Raw genomic sequence first — 9041 nt, forward strand, 5'->3', positions numbered from 1 at the left:
AATCCGCCTGACTAAGATTTACAAGGATGACCATAACTTGCTTCAAGCCGACAATCTCCGTGGGATCAACCCTTACTCACGTAAGGTTTATTACTTGGACGACCCAGTGCATTTGCTGGTCAGTTACACGGAATTGTGAAGAAGTCTTGAGATCACGTTCTCCCACACCAACTTTTTGGCACTATAGCGAGGGAATGAATAATCACAATTCCGGCATACCAAGTTTTTGGCGCCGTTGCTGGGGATTGTTCGAGTTTGGACAACTGACGGTTCATCTTGTTGCTCAGATTAGGTAATTTTTTTATTTAAATTTTAAGCTTTTTATTTTCAAAAATTTCAAAAAAAATATACAAAAAACTTTTATTTTGTTCTTTAGAATTTTTAAGAATGAATTCTAGAGTTTCAGATGATATGTTGAAGCCTGGCTGGCTGTCAAGCCATGTCTAAATTCTTTTGGACCGATGCTTCCAGTTATCATTGCAGGAGCCTTTTGATTCCTATCAATTTGGCTGTTGTATGTAATGCTCTGCTGAAACTTGGCTGACCATTGCCCATGTCTAATCTTTTGGACCGAAGCTTTCACATAAAGCTTGGCTGGCTATTAAGCCATGTCTAAATTTCTGGACCGAAGCTTTAGACTAACATTGCATGATTCCTGGAATTCTTATTAAAAAATTTTGAATTTCTTTATTTTCTTTTTTTCAAATAATTTTCGAAAAATTTACAAAAAAAAAAAAATTAATAAAATCATAAAAACTAAAAATTTTTTGTGTTTCTTGTTTGAGTCTTGTGTCAAGTTTTAAGTTTGCTGTCAATTGCATCTTTTTAATTCTTTTAAAATTTTCGAAAATTCATGCATATATTCTTCATGATCTTCAAGTTGTTCTTGATGACTGTCTTTGTTTGATCTTGTGTTTTTCTTGTTTTCTGTCTTTTCTTATTTTTCATATGCATTTTTGAATTCTTATTGTCTAAAGTTTAAAAATTTTTAAGTTTGGTGTCTTGCATGTGTTTCTTTTATTAAAAATTTTTTCAAAAATAAGTTCTTGGTGTTCATCTTGACATTCAAAGTGTTCTTGGTGTTCATCTTGACATTCAAAGTGTTGTTGCATGCATTTTTGTTTTGATCTTAAATTTTTATGTTTTGTGTCATTTTTATGTTTTTCTCACTCCTCATTAAAAATAAAAAAAAATAAAAAAATATCTTTTCCTTATTTTGCTCATAAATTTCGAAATTTTGAATTGATTCAGTCAAAAGTTTTAAAATTTGGTTGTTTCTTGTTAGTCAAGTCAAACTTTCAAATAAAAAAAATTCTATCTTTTTCAAATCCTTTTCAAAAATCAAATCTTTTTCATTTTTTCATAATATTTTCGAAAACTTTAAAAATTTGATTTTCAAAATCTTTTTCTTATTTTTATTTCATATTTTCGAAATTAATGCTAACATTTAATGTTTAGATTCAAAAATTTTCAAGTTGTTACCTGCCTATTAAGAAAGGATCAATCTTTAAATTCTAAAATCAAATCTCTTAGTTTCTTATTAGTCAAGTAATCAACTTTAATTTCAAAAATCAAATCTTTTTAATTTCCTTTTCAAATCTTTTTCAAAATAAATTTCAATCATATATTTTTTAAAATCAATGTCAAAATCTTTTCTAACTTCTTATCTTTTCAAAATTGATTTTCAAATCTTTTTCAATTAACTACTTGACTTTTTGTTTGATTTTAAAAGTTTACTTTTTCTTATCTTTTTCAAAACCACCTAACTACTTTTCTCTCTCTAATTTTTGAAAACTCCTCACCACTGTTTCAAAATTCCTTTTTAATTAACTAATTGTTTTAAATTTTAATTTTATTTTATTCCTTTTAATAATTTTCGAATTCTAACCAATAATTAAAATAGAAACAAAAATATTTTCCTTTTATTTTAATTTAAAATTCAAAGTCTCTCTCTCTCATCTCTTTCTATTTATTTATTTATTTACTAACACTTCTCTTCTTCTTATAATTCGAACCCTCTCTCCCTCTCTGTGTTCGAATTCTTCATCTTCTGTCTTCTTCATTCTACTCTTCTATTCTTCTACTCACATAAAGAAATCTCTATACTGTGACATAGAGGATTCCTATTCTTTTATGTTCTCTACTTTTTCATATGAGCAGGAACAAGGATAAGAACATTCTTGTTGAAGCTGATCCTGAACCTGAAAGGTCTCTAAAGAGGAAACTAAGAGAAGCTAAAGCACAACACTCTGGAGAGGACCTGGCAGAATTTTTCGAAAAAGAAGAAGAGATGGCTGAACCCAACAACAATGGTGGAGATACAAGGAAGATGCTTGGTGACTTTATTGCACCCTCTTCTAACTTCTGTGGAAGGAGCATCTCAATTCCTGCAATTGAAGCAAACAACTTTGAGCTTAAGCCTCAATTAGTTTCTCTGATGCAGCAGAATTGCAAGTTTCATGGACTTCCATTGGAAGATCTTCATCAGTTCTTAGCTGAATTCTTGCAAATTTGTGACATTGTTAAGACCAATGGGATTAATCCTGAGGTCTACAGACTTATGCTTTTCCCCTTTGCTGTAAGAGACAGAGCTAGGACATGGATGGACTCACAACCTAAAGACAGCCTGAACTCTTGGAAAAATTTGGTCAATGCTTTCTTGGCCAAGTTCTTTCCACCTCAAAAATTGAGTAAGCTTAGAGTGGAAGTCCAAACCTTTAGACAGAAGGAAGGTGAATCCCTCTATGAAGCTTGGGAAAGATACAAGCAATTGATCAAAAGGTGTCCTTCTAACATGTTTTCAGAATGGAGCATCATATGTATATTCTATGATGGTCTATCTGAATTGTCCAAGATGTTATTGGACCACTCTGCTGGAGGATCTCTTCATCTGAAAATGACGCCTGCAGAAGCCCAGGAACTCATTGAAATGGTTACAAATAACCAGTTCATGTACACTTCTGAAAGCAATCCTGTGAATAATGGGACAACTCAGAAGAAAGGAGTTCTTGAGATTGATACTCTGAATGCAATATTGGCTCAGAATAAAATATTGACTCAGCAAGTCAATATGATTTCTCAGAGTCTATCTGAAATGCAAGCTGCAACAGGCAGTACTAAGGAAGCTTCCTCTGAAGAAGAAGCCTATGACCCTGAGAACCCTGGAATGGAAGAGGTGAATTACATGGGAGAATCCTATGGAAACACCTATAATCCTTCATGGAGGAATCATCCAAATTTCTCATGGAAGGATCAACAGAAGCCTAATCAAGGCTTCAATAATAATAATGGTGGAAGAAACAGGTTTGGCAATAGCAAACCTTTTCCATCATCTTCTCAGCAACAGACAGAGAATTCTAAGCAGAGCTACTCTGACTTAGCAATTGTAGTCTCTGATCTATCTAAGACCATTCTCAGTTTCATGACTGAAGCAATGTCCTCCATTAGAAATTTGGAGGCACAAGTGGGTCAGCTGAGTAAAAGAGTTACTGAACTCCCTCCTAGTACTCTCCCAAGCAATACAGAAGAGAATCCAAAAAGAGAGTGCAAGGCCATAACTATAACCAACATGGCCGAACCTGGAGAGGAAGAAAAGGTAGTGATTTCCAATGAGGAAGACCTTAATAGACGTCTACTGGCCTCCAAGGAGTTCCCTAATGAGGAACCCAAGGAATCTGAGACTCATACAGAGACCATAGAGATTCCATTGAACTTAATGTTGCCATTCATGAGCTCTGATGAGTATTCTTCCTTTGAAGAAGATAAAGATATTATTGAAGAGCAAGTTGCTCAATATCTAGGAGCAATCATGAAGCTGAATGCTAAGTTATTTGGTAATGAGACTTGGGAGGATTAACCCCATTGCTCATCAATGAACTAAATGATTTGGCTCAACTGAAATTACCTCAGAAGAAACAGGATCCTGGAAAGTTCTTAATACCTTGTACCATAGGTACCATGACCTTGGAGAAGGCTCTGTGTGACCTGGGGTCAGGGATAAACCTCATGCCTCTCTCTGTAATAGAGAAACTAGGGATCTTTGAGGTGCAAGCTACAAGAATCTCACTAGAGATGGCAGACAATTCAAGGAAACAGGCTTATGGACTTGTAGAGGATGTCTTGGTGAAGGTTGAAGGCTTGTACATCCCTGCTGATTTCATAATGCTAGATATTGGGAAGGAAGAGGATGAATCCATCATCCTTGGAAGATCCTTCCTAGCCACAGCAAGAGCTGTGATTGATGTGGACAGAGGAGAGTTAGTCCTTCAATTGAATGAGGACTACCTTGTGTTTAAAGCTCAATGATCTTCTTCTGTAAGCATGGAGAGGAAGCATGAAAAGCTTCTCTCAATACAGAGTCAAACAGAGCACCCACACTCAACTTCTAAGTTTGGTGTTGGGAGGCCACCACTAAGCTCTGAGTCTATGTGACGCTCTCTATGAGCTTCACTGTCAAGCTAGTGACATTAAAGAAGCGCTTGTTGGGAGGCAACTGATGTGTGAACTTTTGTTGATATAGAATTTCTCAATTGAATTCTCGTTGCAAGTATAGTTCTAGACCAACAAAGAGTCCTCACATACAAAAATTTAGGTTGTCACATGTACAAACCCCAAATAAAAATTAATCGGAGTATTTGGACTCCGGGTCGTCTCACGAGGAATTGCAATGAAGTGCTCAATTATTGGCTATGAAGATGCAATGGGGGTTTGATTTTTATATTTTTGGCAAGAAAATAAAGGGCAAGGAAAATTAAATGACAATAAAGTGAAAATGAACAATTAAAGAAAGCAATTAATAAAGAGAGACATTCATGGCAAGGTTGAGATCATAGGCTTTCTATCCTAGTCATACAATGATCAATTCATCTTATTTAGTCAACTCCAACACAAAGGAAGAAGGTATCATGTCATCTTCACATAGGGAGAATATCAAACAAGACTAATTAATCATTTTTTACAAATATAAGCAAGAATTTATCTTATTACGTCATCTCCAACATTGGAAGAAGATATAGGTTATCTTCCATGAGAGAAAGTCTAACAAGACTAGCTAATCTCAATCCAAAGGTCCTAATCAACTCACGAATTGGATTAGCAAAAGATTAGAGTTAATGGAAACAATACTAGCTAACAACTCTAGATCACCAACATAAGTTGGGTTTTCATGACTCAAGATTGCCTAATTACTCTTTCCAAGCCAAGAATGCTCAAAATCTACTCTAACATCCAACCAAGCATTTTGTCAAACACTTGGAAGGCATAAAAAGAAAGCATAATAAATGACAAGAAATAGTAAAATCTACCAACTACAAATTGCAAGGACACAAGATCAACAACTCAAATTCATAATAAAAAACATCAAACATTAAATTGCATTAAAGAAAAGATCCAAATCCAACAAGAGTTCATCATCACAAAAGAGACATAAAAGTAGAATTAACACTACAAACTAAGAGAATCAAGTGTAGAAGCATGAAATTGTAAAGAAAACAAGATGAGAACATGAAATTGAAACTACATCTAAGATGAAATTAACCTAAGAACCCTAATTCTAGAGAGAAGAGGGAGCTTCTCTCTCTAGAAACTAACCTACATGATGTAAAAACTTCAAACAATTGCTCCCCCTTTGCTTGGACTTCAATTCTGCATGAAATACACTCAGAAACAAGTTGGATTTGGGCCTGGACAGCTCAGAAATCGCCCCCAGCGTTTTGCCTTTAAGTGGGTCATGTAAGAGTAATGGCGCGCGCGCCATGTTCGCGTGCGCGTCGATTGGTAAATTCTCCATCCGCGCGGAAGCGGCATGTATGCATGCGTGTCTATGGGCGAGACTACTTTTGCGCGTGTGCGCGTCCTTCGATGCATTCCCAATCTTTGTTTCTTCATGCATTCTCCCCTTTGTAAGCTTTTCTACTCATTTCTTCCATCCAATACTTGCCTTATAAATCTGAAATCACTCAACACACATATCAAGGCATCGAATGGAATTAAAGTGAATCAAAATTACCAATTTAAGGTCTAAAAAGCATGTTTTTACACTTAAGCAAAATTCAAGGGGGAATTACAAAACCATGCTATTTCATTGAATAAATGTGAGAAAAGTTGATAAAATCCCCCAAATTAAGCACAAGATAAACCACAAAATTGGGGTTTATCAAATCTCTCCACACTTAAACTAAGCATGTCCTCATGCTAAAATCAAGAAATAAGCAAAGGGGTATCAACATTTATTCAACGCAAACTAACTAAATGCAATCTATCTATATTAATGCATCCACTTGGTCAAAACAAGTCAACTTCCAAGAAAACATATTTAAGTACAAGGGCTAAAGCCATAGCAGTCAAATCAAACCCACAATTGAATTGAATTATTAAAAAGATTTCACAAACTTGCAAGAAAAGAGATGATCATGGGTGAAAACATGTAATTGAGCAATCGAACCCTCACTGGATGTGTATCCGCTCTAATCACTCAAGTGTATGGGGTTGATTCACTCAATTCTCCCCTAATCATGCTTTCCAAGAATTTTTTTTCATCTAACAATCAACAATTACTTTATGCATGCATACAAATATCATGAGGGCTTTCCCATAGGTTGTAATGGGGTTAGAGTCAAGGTAGGATGCATATGGTCAAGTGAGCTAGAAATTTGAATCTTTGATTGACTTAAACTTCCCACCTAACCTATGACAACCTATACAATTCTTAACAAACCTAACTACCCATTTCTCACTTTTTCACATACTCATGCATTCTCTTTTTGATCACCACCCATATGCATTGACTTTTATTGAACCTTGCTTTGGGACATTTTTGTCCCCTTTTTATTTTAATTCTTTTTCTTTCTTCTCTATATATTTTCTTTTTCTTCTTATATATATATATATTTCTTTTTGTTTTTCTCATTTTTATTTTTTTTTCAAACTAAAATGTATACAAGAACATTAATGCATATGGTTTACACATGATTAATACATGAGTATGTTCCCAATTCCCAAGATTCTCAATATAAATACAAAAATACGCTTTCATCTCTACCCAATGTTCTCAACTTTCCCAAAATCAAATAATGAACACTTTCACTAGCCTAAGCTAATCAAAGATCTAAATTAAGGACATTTATTGTTTTTCAGCTAGGCTTGTAATGTGCTACAATTAAGAACAAATGGGTTAAGCATAGGCTCAAGATTGGCTAACAATGGAAGATAAAAGGTAGGCTATTTAGGCAAGTGAGCTATTTGAACAATGGCCTCAATCATATAAATGCATGTATACACAAAATAATAGACATATAGAATTAAACAAATCAAAGATTACAATCATAGGAAGAGAATAATGCACATAAGAATGAAAATAAGTGGTTATATATGATGTAACCACACAATTAGGCTCAAATCTCACATGCTTGTGTTCTTAGCTCAAAAATCATGTTCCACAAAGTATATAATTCAAGCAAGTTCTAAAATTTTTTTTTTTCAATTGGGGTGTCCTATAGATAAAATCCTTGGAAAATATCATGATTTTGACAAAGCTTAATATATACATATGCAATGCAACCAAAAAAAAAAATCCTAAAAGACCTAAAAATGAAATGCAAAAGTGTTGGGATTAGAAATTTGTCACCCAAAAATGCCGAGCGGTCAGACGACCTCCCCACACTTAAAAGTTTGCATCGTCCTCGGTGCATCCAAAGATGAGCAAAGGGGTTCGGCGACTTTCCTAGTTGCTACCTTCAGTTGGTAGGTCAACCGATGCTGCGTGTTCTTCTCCCGCTTCCGTTTTTGCTTATGATGACTCATCCTGAACATAGAAAACAGGAGATAATAAGACAAGTAAATGCACAAGCAAGGAAGCATGGATTGTTGGAATGAGGTAAATCACTAGAAATGAGTGAGTGAATTAGTGTGACATTAATGAAAAATAAGTGTGTGGATCCTAACTTGCATGCGGTTTAGAACTCACACCCTAGTATTTAAAAAAAATCATGTCACAATTATACAAAAGAAAACATGCACTTCACTCATTCTAGTGTGATTGAGATACTTTAAAATACTTGTAGGTTAAGTCAACCACACAAGTAGTGAAGAGGCATAAAAGCATTCAAGCAATTAATCAAGCAATTGTGAAATTGGATAATGCATGGACATTGATTGATGTGTAGGTAGACTTAGTGAACAAAATGGTATATGAAACTCACACAACAATCAATGACACATATTGAAGTTGTTGCAACACTTAAGTGGCATAGAAGTAAAACACATGGATGCTATGGAACTTAGGACAAAGAAGATAGAAGTGGAAATCAATCACATAGCAAGCATGGCCCACAAAGCTTTACAAAGCTAAAAAATATGTCACTAGGTAAGCTTTCGATCCAATTTCATAATTCTACAATCTCAATACACAAAATAAGTGATGTGAATAAGGGTAAACCATAAACAAGCATCACCTAAAAAAATGCAATGATAATATACAATTGCCTAGCAGTGGGTGATGAATGCATGGTGGCCAAAACATGCAATTCAAAGAGGTAAGATGCATGAAGGCAATGTAACAAGTACTTGGTATTCAAAAGTGTTAAGCATGAAAAATTCCAAATCAAGTAACCAAATACAACCCCAACAAAGAAATCCAACAAGTACAATTAACAACAATGATGTTAAACTAACATCCTATCAATAAGCAGCAGCAGTAAATAGTAAACAAGATTAGTAATCCAACACTTATAATGGAAAACAAAAATTAAACGAACTAAAAAAAATGGTGTTACATGATGCTTGGTAGTGTTGGATGATGATTGAAGGGTGGAAAGAGAAGAGAAGAAGGAAAGAAATGGAAAGAGGAGAAAAAAAGAAGGTGAGTGAAACAGGGCAATCCACGCGTGCGCGTCATCTGTGCGTAAGCGTGGATTGATGAAAATGGAAGCGACGCGTACGCGTACAGCGCGCGTACGCGTGCATGGCAAAGTAGAGAGTTGACGCGGACGCACAAGGTACGCGTTTGCGTGCCCTGGGGCACAAAGTTGGCACACTTCAAGCAC

General features: G+C 35.0%; 1 non-coding gene across 1 annotated transcript; it reads right to left on the minus strand.

The window, feature by feature from the left end:
- Positions 1–2692: 2692 nt before the first annotated feature.
- LOC148548602 (small nucleolar RNA R71) lies at positions 2693–2796 on the minus strand. The gene has a single exon (XR_015897214.1). It is a non-coding gene; the product is annotated as a small nucleolar RNA R71 (small nucleolar RNA).
- Between the last annotated feature and the right edge of the window lie 6245 nt (positions 2797–9041).

Source organism: Arachis ipaensis, chromosome B8 (assembly GCF_059453495.1).
Source record: "Arachis ipaensis isolate K30076 ecotype BB chromosome B8, ASM5945349v1, whole genome shotgun sequence".
NCBI lineage: Eukaryota > Viridiplantae > Streptophyta > Magnoliopsida > Fabales > Fabaceae > Arachis > Arachis ipaensis.